The sequence below is a fragment of the Choloepus didactylus genome, chromosome 1, assembly GCF_015220235.1.
Source record: "Choloepus didactylus isolate mChoDid1 chromosome 1, mChoDid1.pri, whole genome shotgun sequence".
NCBI lineage: Eukaryota > Metazoa > Chordata > Mammalia > Pilosa > Megalonychidae > Choloepus > Choloepus didactylus.
The window spans coordinates 225,694,449-225,721,566 of NC_051307.1; the positions used below are offsets into that span (position 1 = coordinate 225,694,449).

Consider the following 27,118-nt stretch of genomic DNA (forward strand, 5'->3'; position numbering starts at 1 on the left):
GAACTCTCTCTTCTAAAGTTTGCCAAGTGGAAATGGGTATAATGATGATTAAAAATAAAATCATTTTCAAGCTTCCAAGGTGTTACCAACAAAATATGCTCTAAAAAAGAAGAATTGAATGGCAAGGAGGTTGCGTGATAAGCACGTATTTCTCTGCAAAGCTAATGAAGGCAATGTTTACTGTGCATACTTATTTATTTACGCTTCCCTTTCAGAGCCCTCCGTGCGCCATGGGAGTCAGTGTGCAATAATGGCAGTGAAATCCAGACAACCTTCCAACTGCGAGCTGCAGCAGTCACTGTGTCAGTGGAAACAATGTATCACAGACACTGAACCTGGGATGAGCTGTGGCAGCACCTTGCACGTGTCACCAATGTGTCATGTGACATGGCTGTTGCCATGGTGAGGCTCCATGTTCAGGAAATGTGTGAAGTCTAGGAGAAGGCACCCAGCCATCCCCCTGGTTACCCGTGCCCATAAACGCATTCTGAAATCTTTCTACTGCCGATAACACTGTGATTGGTTTCCTATCTGGGAATCTTGTCGGGGTGAGGGGAGGAAAGACACTTGGAGATAGCTGAAAGAAAATGAAGGGTACCGTCCCCAATGTTGGGGGGTGGCGGTTCCAGCACATCCAGAACAGCACTATCTTTAAAATAACTGGTTTGAATTGTTCCGACGGAATAAAAGTGGACTTTTCAAGAAAAACAGAGAGAGAAGAATTTTTATTTTACTTGTACAATGTCCATACATTAAAACAGAAGATGAAGCAAAGAGAACAAGCATGACATCACTTCTTGCACAGGACACTTGTAAAAGTGAACAGAAAAATTACATGGATTAAGGAAATAGGGGCAAATGATCCTAGTCATTTCTACCAAAAAAATCCTCCTCTTGATTTCAGGCAGTTTTCCTTACCCAAGTCTCCAACTTCACCCTAGAACTGCTTTCATCAGCTAAAAATAGGAATGAAAGCAGCAACAGATTCACGAAGATTCAATGATCTACTGCAACTAAAGGATAGAAGCGACTATCTGGCACATGGTAGGCCCACCATAAGCCACTCCTACAGTTACTAGAACTATACTCATTACTATAACTCCCACAGCTACTGGCTTGGAACAAAGAAAAGCCTATTCCAGCACACTAACTTCAAGAGAAGATTTATGATTCTCTGGCAGCAGTTTCTCTGCATGCCAGGTTCCCAGATTTGGAATTTAGGAAGTGGGGTAAGAAAAGCCAAACATCTCCCTACCAAATAATAAAGACAGTTTTGTCAAAAGGAGGCACCTTTAAGTGAATCATAAATAAATGCAGACACACACACACACACACAAGATGTGTCTCTGTGGCTATTAGTGTTCTGGAACACACCCAAAGGGAAACAACCAGGATGGCCACAGGATACTCAAAATCAAAACAAGCCAGGGACACCTCAAGGAGCAAGAGATTTTAACTTGGAGAAGACTCAAGAAAGACCTGCTAACCATCCTTAAATATTTGATGGGTTATTATATCGAAGAGATGGGTTTTGTACCAAGCCAAATTATTAAGTGTGAAGCCTATGGGTGTTGGATTTTAGCCCAGTGTAAGAAAGAACTTCCTAGCACCAAGGGCTGGTCAAAGATAAAATGGATTTCTTCAAGGATAGAAGTTCACCATCCCCAGTTACTCAAACCCAATCTGGATGTCCACACAGTGGCGATGCAGTCTCATAGATTTAGGAACAAGATGCGTGGGGTCAAGGGATAAGCTTCATTAGTTCTTTGAACACTGAAATCCTAGGAGACTTGGAATGTATATAATATGTATCATTAAGGTACATAGATACACTTACATATATACACATAGAAATTCACATCTTGGGACATTTTAGGCAAATAATGGCAAATTTGCTCTTTTGACAGCAAACAGAATTTAATGGCTTCTGTTATTTATTTAGAATAAGCTTTAGGGCTAATAGATAGCTATTATTTACTATGTGCCAACTCTATTCTAATGCTTTACGTATACTAACTCATTAAATCCCACAATCATCTATGGGTTATGTGCTATTATTACTCATCTTTCACAAGCAAAGAAACTGAGCCACGGAGAGATGCAACTTACCCAAGATTACACGGTCAGTAAACGGCAGAGCTAGGATTCAAACACACTTGTCTGGCCAACTTCCTGTGTTCTTTATTACCACCCTTAACTGTTTATTATATATTAGGTTTTACATCTTGGAATAAATTTAATTTTTATTTAACAAAAGAAGATTAACTACTCTATCAATTTGTAAGACTTTCAATATGGTTCCAGCTTTGCTGTATTCTCTTCTTGATCTTCTATCTTTTTATTAAAATAAACATATATGTGAAAGCATTTTTGTTTCTCAGAGATTTGGTTTTTCTAGATGTTTATTCCCCAGTTGCAATAACAATATTTGGGATCATAAATTAAGGCTTGTTGACAATCAGAAACTCTTTGCCCTTTATGTACAAGGCAGTTTTGTTATGACACGTGATAAAGAAAAATTCTTCCAGATTATTCTGTGATAATACTCTCTCAAAGAACACCCTTTTCACTTCTCTTCCTGGGCCTGGCTTCCACTTCCCTTGCCTCCAGTCACTTTCTTTTTCACGAACTTTCTCTTATTTGGCTACTTGGTGCTGTTTTCTACCTTGGCCTTCATTTTAGGAAGACGCCTATTAAAGACTGAATCATGTACCCCACGAAAGACATGTTCTTAATCTTCATCTGCACTCCTGTGGGTAGGAACCCATTCGTAAAAAGGATCTGTTGAAGATTAGTGAAGGTGTGGTCTCATTTGTGAATACGATCTTCAAAGATTCTATTTTGGATGAGGCAAAATTTAATTAGGGTGGGTCTTAATCCGTATGACTGGAGATCTTATAAAGTGAGGAAATTCAGATGCAGTCAGAGAAGTCACGAAGACAAGCCAGAAAACTGAAGAAGGCATAAGTCAGAGAAAGCCATGTGAGTAGACCCCAAAGACATCACCATGTGACAGAGGCAGAGATGAGAATCAGAGAACCTCAAGGATTGTGGCAAGTCATCACCAGAAAGCCACACACTCCAAGAGAAAGCAAGGTCTTGCCAAAGCCTTGATTTGGGATTTCTGGCTTCTAAAACTGAGCTGATACATTCCTGTTGCTTAAGCCAACCAACTCATTGTGTGGTATTCATCACAGCAGCTCTGGCAAACTAAGATAATACTCCATCCATGAATTCCCTCTCAGCCCCTGCCTTGTCTTCCTCCACCTGTTTATTGTAACATAAAAGACAAAAGTCTTCAGCAAAGTGGGGAGGGAGGACTCTACCTTGGAAGTCCAGAATGCTCACACTCATTTTGATCATTTTTGCCCTCCATAGATTTCTTCAGAGAAAATCCATTGACTCAAAATATGTCTCCTGGTGTCTACACATCCCTCATGATAAAGTAAGGGGCACTTAGAAGAAAATTTCCCACTTCAGTCATTCAATACCAGCTCTAAAAGCTTTGCAAGCCCGAGTACCACTTGTACAAAAATTCTTGTATTTTTCTTTAGCCCTTCAACTTTTTGCTTAATGTTGCATTTGAGCAATATTACCTGAGAAATCACAGACTTCATGTGCTAATTATATTGTTCCTAACATACATTTAAAATGATACACACAACTCTTAAATTTTTTTAAATGTTCATTTGTGTCTCCCAGAAAATCCATCGTGAATTCCACTGGTGAGACAGGCAGAACATTTTAGAAAAGGCTGGTTTTGAAGAGAACACAGGTCTTACATCACTCTTCTTCTTTGACTTACTTTCCCTTTCACTTCATCTTTAATCCCCAGCCTCAGTTCACTTCTAGTTATATATTTCTCTTGTTTTAAATAAAAGGGAAAAATCTCACTGAATTTCACTCTAAGTCAATAAACAATCCAATTACAAAGATGAGAATTAAAAGCTGATGACATTATTTCATCAGAACTGGGACACTAGAGAGCAAATGAAAAAGAGCAAACGATGAGGCTGAAATATCAGAGAGCTAGAGCAAAGAACTGAATTTTCGCCACTGCTTCATACTACATCTTCTTCTAGAACAGGACTCCACAAACCACATCCCAAGGACCAAATCCAGCTTGTCACCTGTGAGCTAAGGATGGTTTTTAAACTCTTAAATGTTGAATAAATAAAGAATAATAACAACATTAAATGACACATGAAAATTATATGAAATTCAAATTTCAGTGTAAGTAAATTTTATTGGACACAGTGACGCCCATTCGTTTCCGTATTGTTTGTGGTTGCTTTCACACCTCAATGGCAGAGCTGAGTAGTTGCAACACAGAACCTGTGCCAGCAAAGCCTAAAATATTTATTATCTGGCCCTTTAAGAACAAGTTTGCTAACCTCTGATACAGAGAAGCTACATTAGTCTCTTGTGAACACGCATATATAATAACCTGATTTCCTTTTTAACCATAAAAGTTTTTTTTAAATCCACAATAGCAGAAAGAAAAACACAAGGAACCTCCATATATCCATTCCTAGGACCAGATAAAGAGCTCTTTTTAATAACTGGGGCAGCTGGCTAGAAGTACCAATACCCAAAGAAGAGCCCCATTCAGGCGCTGTGTTCCACTTGCCCAAGATTTAGTTCCCCAAATTTCTCATGCAATTCCACAGACTATAACCATCCTATGAGGAAAATATCCTGATATCTTTTTAAAGCAGTAACATTAACAATTAAAAAGCCATCACCACACATGCACAATAATTTTCTTATTTAATATGCATATCCATAGTCAGATTATAACATCATCCAGAGATTGACAGGAAATGACTGAGCATAGTGGCTCCAAAGGAGGCACCAGAGTTGATCAGTAAATAATACACGTTTTTTTAATCTAACGGCATATTTACACTTGTCAACTCCTATACACTTTGGTGACAGAATTCTTTTTCAAACATCAATGTAAAAACTCTAATAATGATTAAAAAATGTTTTTAATAACCACAAAAACCCTTCTAGGATGTCTGATAAGATTTAATTTATAGCCACCAAATAGTGCCACCTGGAGCATTAATTGCTACATCTTCAATATTCCCAGTATGTCAGGGTATTTGCAAATGTTTCAAAAAGGTTAAAATACAGCTGCAAATCACAGACATCTAGTGCTTACAAAGCTCACCTTTACCAAGCTATAGACCTGTGTCTGGGTGTGGGCCTGGGAATCTGTATTTACCATGCTTCTTACACAGCACTTGGTTCACGCTTTGAAAATCACCACCCTGAGGATTTGGAAGCAGGAGAGAAGCAAGCCCAATGGGCCTCGGGTTAAGGTCTCCTGTAATCCCCTCCAAATGCTGCCCCCAGAAGAACGAGAGAGAAAGTCTATAACAGGTGTAACGTGCTCAATTATGCTAGCTACTGACACTACCTTCCTGTTTATAGGGTGAGCAGGGAGTGTTTGTATGCCAAATAAAGTCATTTTATCTGTATTGTCCAGAGAATTACTTCCACTTCTAGCTGATTAGGTTAGCATCTCCCTGCCCTAAGACTCTTCACATCAATTGAATTACATCAGCAGCTGGGGACAGGCAGGGCAGGGGTAGGAACTCTGCAGTTGGTATTTAAACCACTAAACCAGACAGGGAGCTACATAAGACCCCCACAACACATACCTTTTTAAATTATTATAACAGAACTGTTAAAAAATACAGAAGTAGTGAAAATAGTATAACAAAACCCCATATACCCATCACCCAGATTCTAGAATTATCAAGCCTCTGCCCCAATTTTTCTCTTTTTATTTTCTAAAGAACTGTAAAGGAAGTCACATGTGACACGTCATTTCACCCTGACATAACTCAATAGTTATTTCTAGAAAATAAGAAGAAAAAAGCCCTCTAAATAGTGACTGAATGTACATCTTGTAAAAAATCCCCTATAGTAGTCTCAAAACTAACCTTTTGGCCATCTAGCCTGGAAGTCCATCCTGGAAGGACAGATGTCTCTGAAGGGCCCTAAATGACCTGGCAAAGTGGCAGGACTTGGCCCGGCTGCTGCCTCACCTCACCCTGTGGGTGACTGTCCAGTGGGCCCAGGTTTTCCCTTCCCAGCTCCAGCCTCTCGAGCAGCCGGCCTGCCATTCCCGTGTGGTTCTGTTCCAGGGATCAGGAAAAAACATTCGTCTGCTCAGGGGTTAGGGACTCAGCAAGTTGCCATCATTAGGAGCATCTTTCCTTGAGAAGAAGAACGGAGAAAGCAGGCAATGCTGAGCCCCAGGGCATGGTGCCACGAGACTTTACAGTGGGAAAAGGGTCAGTAAGTGAGGAATATTTTTGAAAGAAGGCGTTCCCTTTTACAGCACTGGCTTTATAAAATCCTAGGTGTAGATGCAAACCTGCAATTTTAGATGAGTTGGAGTCTATTTCTTTCATAAATACAATTATAAGATACAAAATCTTCCCTGCCTGAGTCAAACAGAAGTCCCTTAAAGAACCAGCGGATTCCAACAATGACCATGATGATGATAATATCCAGAACACAGAGATACTGTTAAGATTAAACGAGGTAACTAATGTGATGCCTGAAACAGTGTAGGGAAAATACGTGCCAAATGAATGTCTGCTCTTATTATTTATTATAATAGTTTTTAAAATCTCATAAAACACAAGGAGGGATGAAAATATTTCATATAACGGGCTCCAATCGACAGGTTGTGGCCACACAGAACAGTGTCTAGAGAACATCCAGAGGCACCATTAGAACAGGCCACAACCAGAGCCTACAGATTTTTATATCTGTGACCAAAATCAACCCTATTATCCTATGAATATGGGTTGAAGAATCGGCAATTTGCATGTTCACCCACAATCACTTTCCAGAACTACCTCTCCCTGTTCCCCTTTGGTTACCATGACCAACACAAATAATAATAAATTAAATGATACAGTGAAATGAAATTAACTAAATGGTAGCTACAACATGCTAATTGCTCATTTTTCCTTGAGAAGGAATTAAAAAGATGGCAATTCTCAACAGGGTAGCTCAGCAGTCTGCACATAAACTGAATCAAGATTCATTCCCGTAGCCTCCATGCATTACTTGCACCAAGGGAACAAAGAACAGAATATTTTCAAAAACAACATGCAAAGGAGTTTAAGTTCCTAGAATCTTACATCACGGAAGGTATCATTTGAAATACAGTAGCTGAATGTCTTCCTCCCTAGCTCAGCTTGCTTCGTTGTATTGATAAAAACCAAGATTAATATGAAAAGGAAATTGTAAGAAACTTGCCCTGCACCGGTCAGCACCTGTTCTGAACGTGCCCTCCCTTTTAGAAAGAAACTGCACTCAGGGAGTGAAAGTCTGGGTTTGAATTCTCACCCCACCACTTCCTTGCTATGAGAGAGCCTTCAGTTGACACACAGGTAAAATGAGGGCGATGAGAGTCTGGTTCTTAGCTTTTCCAAAACTACATTAATTGGGAAAAAAAAAACAAAAAACTACACAACCACATTTCAGACACGTAACACCAAAACCAGATGAAAGACAGGAAAATAAAAATACCTAACAAATCTTACAAATCCAGCACCAATTGCTTACACATTCAGGTGATTGCCAGACTTTGTGCGTTAAGATTCTTGCATTCATATAACAAACGTACTGATTAATCACTGTGTGCCAGATATTAGGATAAATACTGGGTACACAAAAGCAAACTACAAAAACTGGTCAAAAGCCATTTGCTTTATAAATTATTTTGCCTCCACTTATGTAAATGGTGAAATTTGTGAGCTTGCCTACAACCAGGAGCAGTGACATCCTGGAGCATCACATTGGGAATGAGGTCCACCTTCAGAAGGCGAGAGAATGTGAACAATTAAGAGAATGTGAACAGGAGCATGGGAATGGGACAGGGAGCGTAAAATTGAAAGTGTGTCACGAACGTTTGCCACCCTTGACTTAGGCAAAAGGTTTGATGCTTTGTGTAGGTGTCATGTGAACAAAAGCCTGCCCAACACATTAAAAGTTTACTCTCTTGTGAATTTGTATGTCCAGAAAAATGTGTGTATAATCCCATAAGGGGCTTAGAGAGGAATGGAAAATATCTGCAATATAAATGCAGATTACCTTTATTACAAAGTTGGATCATATTCTCATTCCCAGACTAATTTCCTAATCATAAAACCTATATTCAATTTTATAAATAGCACACACAAAGAATCATAAATTCGGTTAATGTAGAGATTTAACAGACTTTTTAAATAAAAGTGAGAAAAGGCTGCTTTCGAGCAAGTATCTGAAAGGACAGAAAGGGTTCTTTCTTTGAAGATATGTTTTTCCCTCTGACTCCACCTCCTTGGGGACATAACTAGAGAAGAAATAAATTTCACAGTTAATAAATATGAAGTAACACGCTTAACATTATCCAATGAATTTATATCTATGAATACCATATAAATTTATCTCACATAAACTGTCATCATTAAAACAATGTTATAGCTTCTGAATTAAATGCAATCTTCTGACTGGAACTCAAACTCACAATAAGTCGTTGGTGGATTTTTACAGTTTTGTCTGAAGAATTCAAAAGTAAAACTGACAGGGATTGGCTGGCCACTGTTGTGAGGTATTGGGGGGTGGGGTGGGATGTTTCCTTCATCATCGTCAGACTTCCTCCTGCTGCCTGCAGGCAGACAGGGATGGACACTCTCTCACCATCCTAAATTACTACATTACTAATAGATTCCATTACCTCCACATAAATGTCATGTTAATTTCAGACAATAGTTCCCACCTTGGCCCCTAGCCAATTAGCTATGTGGAAAATATTCAGCCAATTACATTACTTGTATTAGGTTAAAGACTGGAGAGAAAGGCACAATAAACGCCTCAAATAGACTTCGGAGATAAAATGTAAGTTGACACTGTCTTCCCGTGGTAGAGCCCAAGTTATACAATCTGATAGGCAGCTGCCAGCACTCATAACTGCTTATTAAATCTAGCCTCTCTTTATGGAGTGAGTGAGGATCTGTATTTTTACCAATATTAGGTTCATTGTGTTATGAAAGAGACCAAAATACTTACGATCATTCGCTTCAGCTTATAAAACATATTATGTAGTTTATTAAATTGTTAAAATTACTTTTCAAAGTTCAAAATGCAGGGACTAGAAGTTGAAGCACAACAAGGCTTGGCCTGCTGACGGTGTGCAGCCTGAGGAGCCCAGCAGGGGGGCCATCCGCAGGTTAGCCTGGCCCCAGACACCCACCACCTACCCCCACCTCCTCTTGGATCCTGTACCATCACCGTGCACCCCAGAATGATGACGAAAATCCAAATTCTTGAGTTTTCTAAAACAGCAAGGAGCTTCCAGTCAAAAAGTAACCCATTATCAAGTCCAAAGTGAGACATGTGCATTTTCCCAGCTTCCACCTCTTCCTAGAAAGTCAAAAACTGGAGTTTGACTATGAGGGGGAGCAAAAGAGGAACAGATGGCAAATAAGGGAATAAGGGAATACCACTGGAGCCAAAACAATGTCAGGTGACACTTACACGCTTACAACAGGTACACCAGCAAGGGACAATTTATCAGTAGGGACAGTGCAATGCCAAGGCAGAGACTGACAAACAAGCCCACGTACCCGCCATCTCCAGTCACCTCTTCTTAGGAAAACTCTATGCAAATCCAAGCTATTATTATCACATTTATTAATAACACTGTGGCTAACTGCCTATTAAATATGCAACAGCCTTCGTCACCCTTCACTCTTGAAGTCTCGTGATATGCATCATATAGCTACCAAAATGAAAGAAAGCTTCATGCTGGGGAAACAGGACCCAATTCCGATTCCCAGCTGTGGACGACGGCATTGAAGGGCCCGTCACTGAGAGACCAGAAGTGCCTGCTCCTTGTTTCTCAGTATCCTGCCCCTAAGTTAATTTGTTATGAAGGTATGGTTAGCATCATCAACATAAATCGAGCACTACCCATTTTGGGGCCTTAAAAATGCACCATAATGATCTATTTGTGGAAACATTTTGTCTCACGGTTTCATTTCCTTGCATCTGAGAGCGGCAATCTGTTGCTCCAGGTGCCCAAGCCCGTGACAGAGACCCTGGCCGAGCACGGGGGGGCTCACGTTGGAACCCTCCACTCCGAGTTAGGGTTCATTTCAACCCTGAAGACTCCAGATTATCAGCTACAACAACCAACTGGTGCTTCTTTTGGTTGCTGAATAAACGTTAAAGTTCTAAAAGCCACAGGGCTGTGGATGAATTTTTTTCTAATTTATTTCCCATTTATCCGAAATTAACAGTTTTGCAATCTGTGCTTTGTAAAATGCTCTGCTCCACAAAGCAGATGTCCAGCTGCAGTGTGGTTTTGGAGGCTTTTTGTTTTGTTTTGTTTTAACTTAAGAAACTGGTTTTACTGAGGACAAAGGAGAGAGAAAGGGAGCAAGGGGTGGGGAGAGACAATGAGGAATGGGAAGGGAGGAAAAAGAAAGAGAAAGCACAAGACAGGTTGAAGTGTGTTTTTCTGGTACAGAACAAAGTTGGTCTTAACTTTTTTTTCCTTTTCAATGAGGGAATTTATTATAATTGTAAATAAATAAAACTTATTTTTATTTAAAAAATTCAATTTTTTTAAATATTTGTGGTAACATATATATATAACTTAGGTTTCTCATTTTAATCATTTTTAACCATACAAATTAGTGGCATTAATTGCATCCATGATATTGTGTGACCCTCACCTCCATCCATTACCAAAACTTTCCTATCACCCAAAACAGAAACACTATATTGAATGAATTTTTGACAATGGAACGGCTAACTAGCGATTATCAGATACATAATGCATGGAAGACCAGGTTATTGCATCACTTGGAGGGAGGAGGAAGGAGGGAGAGAATCACTGCTTTGAGACAACCTTGGAGGTGTGCCCTACAGAAAACTGAGGAGGAGGATAGAAAATCAGAACATATGAGCCAGCTCATCAGATTTTGTGTACCTACTTCCTACTAAAACTACAGCAAAGGGAAGTTTATTACAATCTGATAAACACAAAATACTTCCTTATATAGAAGAAATTGGTATGCAACTGAACCTTGAACAGTAGTTTTTATCAACTCAAAAGAGACATCATTTTCAGTATAGTTCTTCAGATAGATTTTTTAGACAATGGGCCTTACCCAATTGAAATTAATGAATAAAATAAACCTGGTCTTCAATAAACCCATTCATGTGGTTTTGTTAAATTTCATACTTCAATTTTATGATAGCGGAATTGAGTCAGACTCTCTCAATACTGAAGACAGAGATGACAGGTAACCTAAAACCTGAGTTTGTTGCTATTTCAATACCTTCAGAATTCCAACCACTTCTATGAATTCTCATGTATACCAGGCTTGGCTTTCTTTTCAACTCTACCTGGATCCCCAAAGATATACTTTTTCTTAGCATACTACTTTCTCGCCATCTGTTCACCACCTACAGATCATTTACTGAAGTCTATCATAGCTTCCCAGCAATGGAAAAATCTTCAGAAGGGCTTCAGAGATGAAGGAACAAAAGGATTTGCCCAAGACTACCTAGTAAGATGATCACAGACCTCTAACAGCTCCATTAACCATTTCCCAATTAGATTCTATCAGCCTCAGCTGCCCCATTTGTAAAATGAGAGGATTTAAATAGATAATTTCTAGGGCTTTGTTAGTGCCCACAGGAAGGAATTCTCTAACCTACCTGGCTTTATTTTAAATAGAGGAACTCAAACCATAAAAAGACTAACTTGCCTCAAGTTAGATAACTGTTATTAGGTCTTCCAATTCCCAATATTGTGCTCTTTCTACTTCACTACACTTATCTCCATTAAATAAAATCTATTTCATTACAACTTCACCAGGGCAAACAAGATGAATTTATGACAATGGTTTCTGTCCATTAAATGCCATCCAGTATGATATCTGAAAGTAAACGGCTCCCCGTAACATTGACCTCATTCTCTGACAAAGCTACCACAGTAGGATGTCAGAGTTTTTAACCAAAACACCTGGCCTCCACCAATTATTGCTCACTGATAACAGCAAAGCAAATTCCTTTTTAAAGGGGATCCATCAATTTCTGAGGAACATAGGAGATACTAGCCAATACAGAACATATACCTAAGTGAAAGAGACAATCATGAATAATCTCATGAGGTAAATTATGTTATGGGAAAAACATGCCCAGGTGTCTTTCAGAAAACCTTTGAGAGTCCAAAGTTTCCAACCCTTTGGCTTTTTTTAGGAGCACTAATAACATGGAAGGTTTGGGTGTAATCTTCTTAATGAACAAATCAGGCTTAAATTTTCCCCAAACACTCAAGATGAGGTAATTACAGCCTAATTTCATGGTGTTAACATCTATTTTATCACTAAGTTGTAATGTAAAAAGCAATTACTCATTCAATTTTGCATAGGGCCCATAGCCCATCTTTCTGTGTAGGATGAAAACAAGCAAACAAACAAAAAAGGTTCTCCTGTAATATTATGCCTTTTATAAATCCTAGATCACTCCAGGAGTTATCTGAAAAGGGTATACCAGAAAAGAATGATAGTGTGTCCCTTGTTTCAAACTCGAATCTCGCATCCTCAATGGGCAATTGTCCCAATGGGCTCAGGATTTTTATGTTTCTTGTACTGTGTGGGACCCCTTTGGCAGACTTGTTGTCCTGTGGCTTTTCAGAAAAATAATCCTCAAGATGCACTCACCCTTTTGGCTAGCAGGCATCACATCCATCCATTCATGGCTGACAGCAGATCAGAGAAGGGATCACCATTGCACAAATGTTTCCTTCGGAAACTGGAATTGTCAGCAACAGCTCCTGGAACACTGCAACACCAAAATATTTTTTACACATAACTAAGATGTAACTTTGAAAACCACCACTTCCTTAATCTTAAAAACAGCAAGACAGACATATAGTCTAGAGGTAGGGGAAAACACCCTTCAAGCAAGGGTATGTCAATATATCAAGTGTGATGTTGTAAAATATGAACCGGAAATACTGCTTTGAAAGACAAGTTTACCAGATACTTCACACATACGAAAAAGGTTGCCATTTATTGTAAACTTCGTACCAATATTTTAAATATTTTAGCATTAAAAAACACCAAGTCCTACTATAAAGTGTTCAGGTAATGATAAACTGCTTTAACCCTAATCTCAAATGTATGCATGTACCATTTCCTATTAAGTAAAGAACTTCTTCTAGAGAATGAAAAAACATGAAATTATTAAATAATAGTGATTTAAAATGCCCAAAGTGCACACAGTACTATGATTTTTAAAATAATAATGATGAACATTAAAACCAGAAAAAGAGATATCCATAATTATTTTTTTCTCTCCAAATAATTATATATCATTCTAAACATGGTTATGAATCATTCAAGGAGCACTATTCGTGGAGATATTGTCATCAAGAAAGAACACAGTGTGTGATGTGCAGGCCTCGAAGTTGAGGAGCCTGAATTCTGGACCCGGCTCTTACCACCCGTCAGCTGTGTGGCTCCCGGAGGGCCATTTAACTTCCAGGACTCCAGCCACTGCATCTGCAAGGTCAGGGCATTAGGGATGCTCTCCCAATCCCTTCCACCTCTAAGTTTCTCTGTATTTTTTCAGAAAGCATACATATTCTAAATAACCTGAACTATTAGCTTCCCTTTGTAATTTTTATCACACATCACTCTTCAGCCAACTGCAATCAACACCAAAGATGTGCTGTGGGCAGAAGGCTTTGCAAATCCCGAGAAGAATTCTCACCCTGGCACTAGTACTCAACTCTTAAAAGTTAACGGCATCCCCTGGAGGCCCACTATTACTCTCCAAAGAGCACACTTCCAAATCCTATTAAAAATCCGCCTGACTGCATTCTAGATCAGTGCTTCTCAATCTTTCGTGTCCCTCAGAATTACCTGGAGAGCTGCTTAGACTACAGATTCCTGAGCCCCGCCCCCAGAGATTCTGACTCAGTCGTCTGCAGTGGGACTTAAGCTTCTACACGTCCAACAAGTTCCCAGGAGATGCTGATGCCCCTGGTCATGGACAACACTCTGAGTCCAAATGATGAAGCCCATTCTTCAAACCCCAAAGTGAACCAGGAAGCATCACCAAGGCTCAGAGAGGTCCCTCCAACAAAGCTACAAGGTCTATACTGCATAGCAAAAAGAAACAGGGTGAGGTTGCTCACCGTCTACAGGATAAAACCCAAACTTCTTTCCTTGGCCTAGAAGGCTCTGCATAATCTGGCCACTCTGCCCCTCTGAGGTCACCTCAAGTTGCCAACCCAATCCTCAACTACAGTGCAGGCCCAGTGGCCTTCCTTCCGCTTCTAGCAAGCCAAGAGTTGTCCTGCCTCAGGCCGGTGCACTTGTATCCCAACTACACAGAATGCCACAAACCTACTCCTACACAACTGGCTCCTTCCCACCATTGAGTCTTAGGGACAAAGGCTGCTTCAAGACACCAATCCTGACCAGCTTCTTACGCTAGGTCCCCAAAGTTACTCTCAGTTACATCATCCTGTTGGCTGACTCCATAGCTCTTGCCAAAATTCAAACTTTTTTTCCTTATTTATTTACTGGAAGATAAGGGATGAGAGATTGAGATAAGGGAGGTGATGGTTAATTTTATATGTCAATTTGGCTGCACTATGGTATCCAATACTAGTCTAGGTATTGCTGTGAAGGTATTTTGTAGATGTGGTTAGCATCTACAACCAGTTTACTTTAAGTAAAGGTGGCTCCCTCAATAATGTGGGTGGGCCTCATCCCATCTGTTGAAAGCCTTAAGAGCAAAAACTGTGGTTTCCCAGAGAAGAAAAAATTCTCCTTCAAGACAAGAACATGACAAAGTGCCATTCTCCAAACCCCAGCCAGCCTTCAGACCCAAGAAGTGTTACCAAGTCTCAGAGAGGCCTCCCAAAGCTACAGGGTCTACATCGCACAGCCAAGAGAAATGGGGTGAGGTTGCTCACCATCTTCGGGATAAAATCCAAACATTCGTCTGAGTTTCCAGCTTGCTGGTCTTTCCTACAGATTTTTGACTTATCAGCCCCCACAATCACATGGGCCAATTCCTCAAAATAAATCTCTGAAAATAAATATGCATGTATCCTATTGGTTCCATTTCTCTGGAGAACCCAACACTAACTGATGCAAAGGTATTTCCCTGTTTTTGTTCATCACTGTGCCCAAAACATCAAGAAAACTCCTGGCTCACTTGATATATATTTATTGAATGAACAAACAAATCAACAACTAAAAGAATTAATTCTTCAGCATTCTATACAAATATAATTGCCATTTACTGTAAACTCACTATGTCCTGGGTTTTGTTTTAAACAATTTATAACAGTTATTTCATTTTATCTTATTCTTACAACAAGGGCCCTGGTATATACCATTATTATAAGCTCAATCTGAAGGTGAACTGAGTCACAGTTAGGAACCTGCCCAACACCACACAGTAGCAGAACCTTGCCTCTATAAAGCTTCTGCTCATAGGAACAGCGTATTTTTCAGGCCAATACACTAACACAAAAATTTAAACTGCCTATACTGAACATGATACCTTTCCCACTCAAGCTTGTTCAAGTTAGTTTCAGCTGTGAGACCTTGTACAGGACACCTAAACTTTCCGAACCTAGGCATCTTTGTTCACACAGGGAAGGGCTAAACTAAGGCAGCTACCCCATCCTCAAAGGCCCACCATGACCAGCCAGATAGTGCAAGTGAGTGAAGCAGGCCAGGGGTAAAGGAGAGAAACCCGGGAACTAGAAGGCCCCCTTCTCCCCGCCATGAGGGCAGCCACAGAACTTCATTAGCTAATTACTGCCATAGGAACATAAGCCCAGAGCTTTCAAGCTTCAATTCTACAAATGAAGATAGGAATCTGTATTTCTATTTTGTGAAATGTCATCGTTTTACAAAGATGGAAGCTAATTTTTAATAGTTTACATTAAAAAACAAAAACCAAAAGCCTTGCAACCCTTGTACCAAGTGATTGCTTAGATCACTCCAGTCTCCAATTCTATGATTCCAGAACAGTCCAGAAGCCCTGAGGAGCTGTACAAGTGAAAAGAGGAACACACAGTAGGCGTTGCTCACTAGAGGAATTACCTTGAGTGGTGTTTGAAGGAACTGGAAGAAAGGGTGGAGAAGGCACTCTGAAAGGTCAGGAGAGCCTACTGGAAGGCCTAGGGGTGGGGAGTAGGCAAGTCATCAGCAAAGAACAGCCAGTGAGGAGGGTGAGCTGGTGGGAGATTTCATGTAGGAGTTTAATTTTCATTCAGGACTGGAGTAGCCCCACAGCTGTCACAGTAAGGCAGAAGTTGGTCAAACAATACTTTAAGAGTATGATAATCACTGCTGTCTTGCTCGGCTTCCTCATACATTAAAGTAACCAGGCGTATCCAAAATTAAAGGCAGAATTGCCACTGTGGTTTACAGGGAAAAAAATTTTCTATTGTGTGTGTGTGTGTGTGTGTGTGTGTGTGTGTGTGTGTGTGTTGTTACAAGTCCCACAGACCCAGAACTGAATTCCATTTCCACCAAGCTCTCTAAAACTTTGGCCAAGTTTTAGAAACCCTCTGAGCTCTAGAAACAAAAAACATAGCAACTGAAATTAAAAACAGAAGAGAGGATAAATATCCAAATAAATTATCCAAAAAGCACCCAGAGATAAAACCAGTCCACCTAGAATTGCATACCCCCCCCCCCCAAAAAAAAAGACTTTCACAAACGAGGATAAAATAAAGATCTTTTCAGGCAAACAGAAGTTTATCACCTCTCTAAAGAATATTATAAGAGATGAGTTCAGGCCAAAAAACATTATAATCATTTCAGGAAGAGGTTCTCCATCATAAGAAGGAAAGAAGAGTCAAAATAATGGGAGCTTGTGAGTAAATGAAAAGTAAATTCATTACCAAAACAATATGCAGGTCTCAAAAATTTAAAAAAAAAAAAAAAAATCCAGGAGCCTGGCAGCCCCATCACTAGCTCTCTCCCAGCTCACCTATTAGTTACACAGCAGCATCGTCGATCACCAAGGCCCTGGTTTGCAGACATCAGTGTACAACTGAAGCACTAGCCTGAAAGGTGGACTCCAGAGATTCCCAGTCAGGCCCCAGGAATCTGCATTTCTACCAGGTACCCCGGAAATTCTGCTGCAGAACGGTCCTTGCCTCCACTCTGAAGGCTGCTGCAGAGCTATCTGATCACTTTATAGCAAGGAACTCTGAGCACTGGGAGGTTATAGCTGAAAACACCAGCAGGCCTTTGTCCTTTTCCTCTTCACCAGAGCCCCAGAGGGCACCCAGGCCCAGGAGGTCAGCGGCTTCCAGGCCTCAATCCTGCTAATCAAAAACTGCAATAAATTAAAAGCCCATTAAAATATTTTAGAGAAAAGCCTAGAAGTGCTGAAACATTAATTGTGCCATATTCAATCTGTTTTCCTAGAGACTTGAAAACCCAGATTAGCGTCTTGGGGGTCATTAGAAAGGATGAAGCTTTCTCCCTTTTCAATTTACATATTTAAAAATGCATATATTCTCTCCATGGCTACTACCCAAGCTCCCCAGTCTGGCCATGGCAGAAGAAGACTGGGATGGCATGCCCTCCACCCTCTGTTTTTTAAAGTAAAGGCACCAAAGGCCCAGAGCCTACTGTTATAAAACAGCTCCAGAAAAACAGGTTGAGTCTGCACAAAACAACAGTGATATTTTCTTGTTTTGTTCTCCCCTGTTTATTTTTCCCAAAGCAATTCTTGCTCTGTACAAAAGTCTGCAGGGACTGGGAAAGAGCAGCTGTGGGTTCCCTGAGGCCAGGACCTAGCAATCAAGTTGTTTACCAAATAATGCCAGGCACTGGGAAAACAACAACAGCACAGCCATCATTTGCATCTGCTTTTCAAAAACAACCTCCCAGAGTCAGGGGCCTGCTGAGCAACCTTGCTGCACAGCTGAGAAGAGAACTTGGAAATTCAGGGAGTGAACTGCATTTGGTGTGGGCCCCCACAGCCTCAGTTTAATCCATTACTCCATTCTAAAAGGGAGGATTTGTAGTCTGCAGTTGGGAGAACATCAAGCAGTAGATTAATGTGGGCCATGTGCTCACGACTGGCATTTCCAAGCATGCTAATAGTGGCCATCTTAGCAAACAGCTCCAATGCCTCTCAGAGTTTCTGCTTCAGTAGGTCCAGGGTGGGGACCAAGAACTTCTAACAATTTCCCAAGTGATGCTGGTGCTGTTGGTTCGGGGACCACACTTTGAGAACCACTGCTCTAAAACTAGAGGTTTCCCAGCCATCCAAGCACCTGGGAACGCCCTTCCCGCCTTGACCTCTCCAATGGATTGTTGGGTGACAGTGACAGTGGAGCACCCAAAGGAGTTCACAGGACTAAAAGCACTCAATGGTTTTCCCGTTTGCTTCTCCAGCCGCTCTGGCCGCCATCCTCCGCCCTGCTCTGCGTCCCCGGCGGCTGCCCTGTGTGGGCTGCATTACCAAGTGGCTTCCAGGTGGGGTCACCCAGTCAGGGGTTTCAGGAGGACAGAGATGATGGGGTATTTACTCTCCCCGGGCACTTCCCCACCAGGGCACTGCAGTTTGATTCCCACCCTCCATGAAAAGCCACAGCTCCTCCAAGAACCACTCTCCATAAAACCACTCTCTCTAGGTTCCAGGAACCTGTCCCCCTCCCCCTTGTCCCTGCAGGCCCAGGAGGAGTAAAAGCCACAGATTTCCTGTAGGGACCCTGACTGACAAAAAAGTCAAATTCAATGTGCTGCCCACTGGATCTACCTTGACACCAGAATGCTAAATTTTGAAATTTTTTTATAGGAACACATAATATACATACATATAAATACAAATGTGTGTATACATATATATGTATACACACATAACATACAGTGTGTGTGTGTGTGTGTGTGTGTGTTGTTACAAGTCCCACAGACCCAGAACTGAATTCCATTTCCACCAAGCTCTCTAAAACTTTGGCCAAGTTTTAGAAACCCTCTGAGCTCTAGAAACAAAAAACATAGCAACTGAAATTAAAAACAGAAGAGAGGATAAATATCCAAATAAATTATCCAAAAAGCACCCAGAGATAAAACCAGTCCACCTAGAATTGCATATACACACATATACATATATATCTTCATAGTTTTTTTTAAAAAGAATAATACAGCTAAAACCGACTGGTCATAAGGCCGGGAAGCCCGTGGGCAAGGCCACCTCCTGCGGTTCGCACAGGTTTGGGTCTCACAAGCCCCAAGGAACAGCGGGGTCCACTTTGTCTAATCAGTTACACAACCCGATAGGAAGGAGCACGTTTGTGAGTGCTTCAAGCCTTCTCTAATTTGCAAACTTAAGTTTCCTTTGTGGCAAATGGTACCAAAATAGAAAGGGAACAGAAGTGGGTGGAGCAGGCTCCATCACAACCCCTGTGAATAACTTTCTGACAATAGTGAACCCAGTTCAAAAAGCACTTCAGCTGCAAAAATCCTCATATGAAAGGTGTGTGTTGTCAGCTTATAAATAAAATGCCAATTTGCCTCAATTAATGCTCAGAAAAGAACAAATAATACATCTGTTTTTAAGAATAACAATGATAACTCAACTGTTCCCTCAATGAGTATCTGACTGAAGAGCTAAGTTCTAGTCAAAATGGCCACTCAGATATAACCAAGGCGGTCACGACATCCATAGCCACAGCTTTCAGCAAGCCCAGTCTACTTTGTCTCAAATGAGGGCCCTAGAACTGATCACTATTGCTTTTACTAAACTTTTACTAGATTTCCTTCAACTTCCCGGAGGACTTGTTAGTATCCATGCTCAAAAACAAGTTTTTAAGTAAATCCATTAAATTAATTAGAACACATGGGGCATATGGTTTCTATGTAATTACTTTTCTAGCCACTGAAGCTCAACTAGTGTATTTTTTTTTTTGATGGCTGGGAGTTGTTTTTGCTGCATCTGTCTATCCCGCCCCTGGTTTCTCTTCCCAGTAAGAAGCCCAGCTTATTAAGTCCGAGCCCTGTCGAAGAAATGACTGACTTACCTGCAATCCCCACCCACTGCTACCACTTCCCTTCTTCAACCACTCGTGGACAACCACTCTGCTCTCTTCCAGCCATTCCAGAAAACCTTTTCTGTGTTGAAGATGCTCCATTCATCCTTTCATGTTGACGCCAATGCTCCCTTCCTCTACCTACCACCCTCCTTTAACAACATCTTGATGAATCCACAGATGGCTTTTTCCTTAAGATGCCCCTCTCCCAGGAACCTCTTCCAGCAGCCATTGGCTCCACACCCCTTAACTTCAGGCAAATAAAGAGGGAAGAGGTGGCCCTCAGTTCCTTCTGTTAGAGCCAGGCTATTGCTCTGCTCTCAGCCCACCTGACAGTCACCTACTCCTGAGGAGAACACCATCGTTCTTCTCCACTGTGACTCCCAGATCCTTCAAAACCCTTCTTTCGATGACCACATGTGAGGGATCTACTGAGCCTAGCCAAGCCATATGGCTTTTACTTCTGAATGTAAATACTTGTCTACACCCTTCTCAGATACTTCAGTATTGGTTCACGATCTCGTTTTAGATCCCATCAGCGAGGCCACTTCTATTGACCTCAATATCCATGAAGATGGTCCTTCCAACAGCCTTTCACAAAGGCCTAGAATAGTTAAAGTACACAGAATATTTCCTGAATGAACACATGCCTGTTCGTTTTAACGCCCTTAACCCTAAAAGCTTCTAGTCCATTTGAAAAGCAGTACAGATAGTGCAGTCACTCGGAACATGGACTGTGGAACCAGACTGCCTGGGTCCAATCCTAGCTCTACCTACAAGTTCCTCTGTAACTGAAAATTGTGATAATATCTGTCCACACACAGTAAAGGCTCATTAAGTGCTCATTAACCCATACTACCTCCTCTTCACCTTAAGTCATGGCCAAAACTTGGATCTTACCATCCCTTAGAACGGCTCAACCCCTCAACCTTGAATGCAGAAATTCTCCACTGTCTATGACCTTGGACCCCTTCATGCCATCTCTTGCTGGCTCATTTCCATGAGATTTGCTCCTAGACAGTGCTGAGCCATGCCACCACCTCTTCAAGTCCATAACTCCTGCCCAGGCAAGCAATCCATCTTCCCCTTTCTGAACTGCCTCTCTTTTACTTCATCTTAGGCTCACTCCATGGTGACAGGTACCCGAAAAGCCCCTGTATCACTCAGGATATGTCTTTGTCTTTTCTACCAACTTCCTGTTTCAACTATTTGGTTCTTTCACCAGGATGAGCCTGGTGAGGCAGGGGCTGGGTGTGAATTCACGCTTTGTATCCTACATGCCTACACTACAATGTCTGGGTCACAGAAAGTCATCACATGTGATGTTAATCTGGGGTTCTTTGGGAGAGCCAGGGAAGATTCCTCACGAACCTACCTGGCACACAATCTTGGCAAACTGCTCTTTAAGAATCATGAGAACTCCAGGCTCAACTTCACCAAGACCTTCCAGCTCAGTTCAGTAGCACAAAATACAAACCTTCCACTCGCACTGGCAAACAGGGTTAAGTCAGCAGGGCTTGCAGGAGGCGGGCCACCTGCTGGAGGGCAAGTGGCGTCCCTGCCCCTGATGCCCAGGGGAGGCTGGGCCCTGCTGGAAGGACAGTCAAGTGAACAGAGAGCTGCTGCCATCTGGGCTCTTTGTAAGGCTTTTGTGGTAAACATGTTTACTTTCTTTTGATTGGCTGGGCTTATCACGATCTCAAGTATTTTGTTTTGAGTCTTTCTCTATAAACATGTTTACTCTGAGAGAAGAGCTTTTTTGATAGCTAGCACACTTGTTCACACTTTTAAATTCAAAACATATTTTTTTCAGAGCCCACGGTAAACAACTCAAGGTGGTAAACAAATTATTTTGCCTTTACACCAGAGAGGTGATCCCTATGTATCTGTTTCAAAGACTTGAACTCAGTTGCTGGTAATCAAGCCTCTCTACTGGATGAGAACAAGAATCAGATTCTTTGTGATGACATCACTAACAACAAAAAAATCACAATGGCAGATCCTGCAGAAGGCAAAGGGTGTCGAATCTAAGCCTCAGTTTCCTCACTGGTAACGTTCTGTGAGAAGCCAGTGCAGACACACCAGAGGGCATGTTGTTAATTGATGGGATCCAAACTTTCTATGAAAACTTAGTTACATAACTAGCACCTCAGAGCTAACAGAGGGGGAAAATAAAACAACTTTTCAAAAGAAGGAAGAAACCAACTAGGTCACAATATCAACTGCAATTTTTTTTGAAACCTATTTTCTGCAATGATTTTTACCTGCTTTGCAGGTAGAAAAAGTAACCCCTAAGCCTATTAAATGGCTTTTGTTTCTAGTTGGAATATTAGGACATAGAGAACTTGCTAGAAGATGTCACAGTATTATCCCTAGGCTTCAAACGGAGTGGCTTCAAATATAACCAGGGAGAAAGTTTTCCATTATGGAAAAAGGAAAAGAATACAGAAAAGAATAAAGAGGGAAAAAATTAAAATCTTTCAAAAAAACCAGCAGTCCTTGTTAACACCCAGGCATCAGAAGAGTCCGTCTGTGGGGCTGAGGTACCAACACGGTTGTGGCAAATTTATCTTCTAGCAAGTTCTCTATGTCCTAATATTCCAACCAGGAACAAAAGCCATTTAATAGGCTGAGCGGTTACTTACAAATGACTTAAAGAAATAAAAGCAAACAGGCCATATTCTTTGTTAAAATAAATAATACCCCCATCCTGCCCAAAATCATTTTCTAAATTCATACCCTAAAGAAGTTTAAAAAAAAAGTCAAGGTTGTGGCACCGTAATATGATAAACTTCCTCAGTAACTAAGCATTATTACTTCACCAGGTATAGTACTATAGAGAGGGGATACTGTAGAGAAGGCATTGGAACACTTCATTCTTCATTCAAGATGGATAACACAGGGAGCATATGGACACGAGAGTACAAAGATACTGAAGCAACCTGTTTTCCAGGGTTATATGGGCTTCTGAGATACACTGGAAGGGGGTTCAGTGGGAGAAGGAGACCAGGGCATTTTGAGGCAGCTGCCATCCCTGACATTTGGGTTGTCACTCTTTCCAAGGAAGGAGAACAAAATAAAGTAGCCTCCCAGGTAGCTTCAGCAGAAGGTCCAGGGGCTGGTGCAACATGATGGGTAAGTCCACAGAGCAAATCTTGTCCCAACTGTTGAAGGACAGCTGCTTGAGACCATACGCAAGTCAGGGAGTTTGGCAGGGCCTGGCTTCCCTCCCTATAAAATGCCAGCATTGAATCCCGCCTTTTTTGAACAATACTAAGTCACAATGTTATCCCTCAGCCTCAAATGGAGACCACACTTCAAGGGATAATCGAGGACTCCAGACTCTATAATCCAATCAATCCAATACTTGCAGTGCTTTCAAACAACCCACAGGGACATCCCAAGCTCCTACAGCTTAGAAGGAACAGAATGAAATATCAAATTAATGTGGGGCTGTGAGTGATTACTCATCTGGCATACTTCAGCTTTTAGTTGTCTGAGCAGACAGTTGACTCAGCGGGGAAAGGGTTACCCAGCCGACCATGCCCATCTGACCCACTACCTCAAAGCAATTTTTCCTCAATCTGAAAAACCAAAAAAGTTAAATGACTAACAAAATGACTAAAGAAGAACTTCCAGTCAATTCTGACAAAGTTAAAAAAAAATTAGTTAAGCACAATGGTATACAGACAAAAAGAAAAATGACGAGGCTCAGAGTGGTCCAAAATCTGATGGCCACGCTTCCTTTCGAGAAATGAGAAGGCACATTCCAGGGTGTGGAATGATGTGGTTCGGAGATGCCTCAAGAGACCAGGAGACGAGCTGCAGAAGAGGATGAAACCATCAAGAAAAAGCATCAAAGAAGTGAAATGGTGACGTCTGCAATACACAGAACAAAGAGTAGAACACCCTGGTCTTTCACCTTGAGGTTCAACAAAATGGACATTCTTCTAGTTCTAAGACCAGCTACCATTTGGGGAGTCCCTACTACACGCTAAGCATTTTCATACAGCATCTTACAAATCCTTACAACCATAGCAGAAGTAAGTGCTATAATCTTACACGTGAGGAAACCGAGGCTTGGATAAGTTAAGTCCTGAACCCAATGCCAAAGTTAGTAAGTAACAACCATGTGTATCTGAAACTCAGTCTCCTCTCTTAGTCAAAATACTACTGAGTACTGCTCTCCAACAGTTCAAACAGGAAACATGAGAACATGAGGAAAGGCTTCCAAGATAAAACCGAACTGGGAATGCAAGGGTCATAACTCTATTCAGATCTCCATGCTACCTCCCACAATCTCAATCCCTTGGCTTTTTTGCTTGTACAGTCAGGTAACTACTGGGAAGAAGGAAAGCAAGGAGCTAAGTCAGCCCCTGGCAAAGCGGCCTCACTTACAATACTTACTAATGGGACATGTGTGCCTGTTGCACACTGTACAACTTCTCAAACCCTGAAATCAGACTGGACACTGCTACCCTCCTCTCCTGTTTCCCATTGATTTTTCTAACAGTTCTCACTTTTTATCACGGCAACTGCCAAAATCCAAGCTTTGCAAAGATACGGCATATCAAAAGGAATGTAACACCATCTAACATTGAAACTGAATAACCCAGTAGTTTGCATGGCATCAACAGATGTTGCATATCACTGTGTTTCCCTCCAACAGCCCTGGTAAATCTTGGGAAGCAGGAAAGCAAGAACCCAAGTTACACCCCAGAAGGGAGACCTGGAAATCTTAGCATAAGACATCTCCATCAAGGTAGGAGACAAGAGGGATTTTTGCAGGTGGATGGGGCCCCCACTCATTCCCTCCACCAGTCTGTACAAAAGGGATGCTTTCTCTCCTGCTCTCCATCTCCTCTCTGGCCCCCTTCTTCCCTCTGGTTCACAAATGAGGGCACTGTCCCCCTTCTTTTGTACCCCTTTCGCTCCATGAACATTGCCTACCAAAAATCTAAAGAATGAGATTATCACTTCTGTCCGAAAGCCTCTCAAGTGAAATTAAATCAAACATTTATCGCACCCCACTCTGATTAACTGTGGTACACATGCTGGGGAGGTGAGAAGACAGAGGGGGATACCCAGGAACAGACTTCTTTGCCACAAGAGAAGTTAAGTAACAATACACGATTTAAATAACATTTCAAGACAACAATGAAAGCCATGTCACAGGGAGTGCATGATTAATTGCCAGATGAATTCTACAGACAGTAATTGCTACAAAGTTCAAAAAGAGGGAGAGATCACTTGCAACAAACATATCCCAGGCTGCAAACTCTTCGCAGAGTTCTAGTTCTGTATCTTGGCTGGCTGGGGTCTGATCCTGGCTGTGCTGCCCAGGGACCAAGTTATTCCAGCTCTCTGGGCCTCAGTTTCCTCCGCTGTAAATTGGGGGTACTGATATTTCCTGCATCAGGGGGATGGTTTGAGGAGTAAGTGGGATCATGCATGTAAGCCTTAGGTCGGGAACCGCAGTGCTATCATGTCCTTAGGATCTCAGGACCCACGTCTACATCCAAACCCTCCTGGTCTCCCTATTCCGGCTCCTTCCCCCACCTCCCCACATCTGCCAAAGCCCCATGTCTTCTACTCCAACAAGCTAGAAGCCTGGGCAGGTGGCTCCACTCTGCCCTTCACCCCAATTCCAGTTAGCCCCTTCGTTCACCTCTGACCCTGTCTCCAGGTTTCCCTCCCCATTTCCAATACCCGGGGACGGGACTGCGAACCTGAGATGCACAGTGTCTGGGTTCAACTCTTGATGCTGCGATTGAGTAGCCTTGTGATTTTGGACAAATCACGCACCTTCTCTCAATCTCCGTTTCAGGATCTGTAAATAGGGCTATTGAGAGCCCCCACCTCAAAGTGCTGACCTACCTCCACTGGGACTGCATGATTGAACACCAATGTCCTTGACTGCTCTCTCCTCCCTCAAATTTGATGGTTGCTGTTTGTCCTTCTCCATACCCAACAGATTTGGGGGCAGTAACCCAACAGAGCCCTAATTTTCTTTCGTGTCCAGCGATTGCATGTCACATAGCAGTTTCACAAATAGAAACAGGCACCTGCATACATGACTGGGGTCAGGATAAACGAGCACAGTGTTTCCCAGAGGTGGGTGATTTGACACTATTTCAACAGCCTAAAACTGCATTTCTGCTTACCCCTTGCTCTTTGGAACTGGCCCTAATGAAATACTAACCATTGGGGAAATTTCAGCCATTAAAGTTGAAAAAAATACATCACAGAATTGTCTATATTATATAAAAACCGGAAAAAAATAAATGTCCAATAAAAAATTAAATATATTATGATTCATACCAATGATGAAATACTAAGCAGCCATTAAAGTGTCGTAAAAATAAACAAGGACATAGAATGAAAAATGATCCCCAAGTCATATCTGCCCAACAAATGTTTGTTGAATATGTTACTAAGTAATGAGGTACAACCAAAAAATGTTACAAAAATTGATCCCTTTCCTTTAAAGTTACGGTTTGAGTATTTACTGGGTGCCAGCTGCTACAAATGAGCACATTACATATACTAGGCTACTGCAAAACCCAATGAAGTAAGCTTTATTATTCCTCTTTTAAAGACTGAAAATGGAGACAGTGAAAAATAATATCCAAAGTCTCACAGCTAGTTAGGGAAAAACTAGGGCTTAAACCCAAGTCTTATTCCAAACCTTGCTCTTTTCTAACTAACGCAGCTGCTCATAAAATTATCAGTATATTTATAACTACATTAAGTATATCATAGAAAAAAGATGGAAAGGCAGACAGGAAAACATTAGCAGTAATTCTCTCTAGAGGGTGAGATTATCGATCATTTTTATTTATTTTTGCTTTGGTTTGGTTTTTAAATTCTACGTCTTAATCACAGATCATTTTTGTAATAAGGAAAAAAAGGGGATAAAGGTTTTTCTTGTTTGAAAAAAAAACAAATGCCAGTTCATCCTCTCTCACATCCCTGTGACAGACGCAGATGGTAAGCAAGCACGTGCAC

The 27,118-nt window shown here is 41.4% G+C and overlaps 1 protein-coding gene across 1 annotated transcript in view; it reads right to left on the minus strand.

Annotated features, from left to right (window-relative positions):
- Positions 1-12,749: 12,749 nt before the first annotated feature.
- EIF4E3 (eukaryotic translation initiation factor 4E family member 3) overlaps positions 12,750-27,118 on the minus strand; it is a 231,168-nt gene continuing 216,799 nt past the window's right edge. The window contains exons 8-9 of the transcript XR_005211160.1: positions 17,056-17,392; positions 12,750-12,870 (exon numbers count right to left, since the gene is read on the minus strand). The gene's annotated coding sequence lies outside the window, so the exon portion shown is untranslated. The remainder of the gene's footprint in view (positions 12,871-17,055; positions 17,393-27,118) is intronic.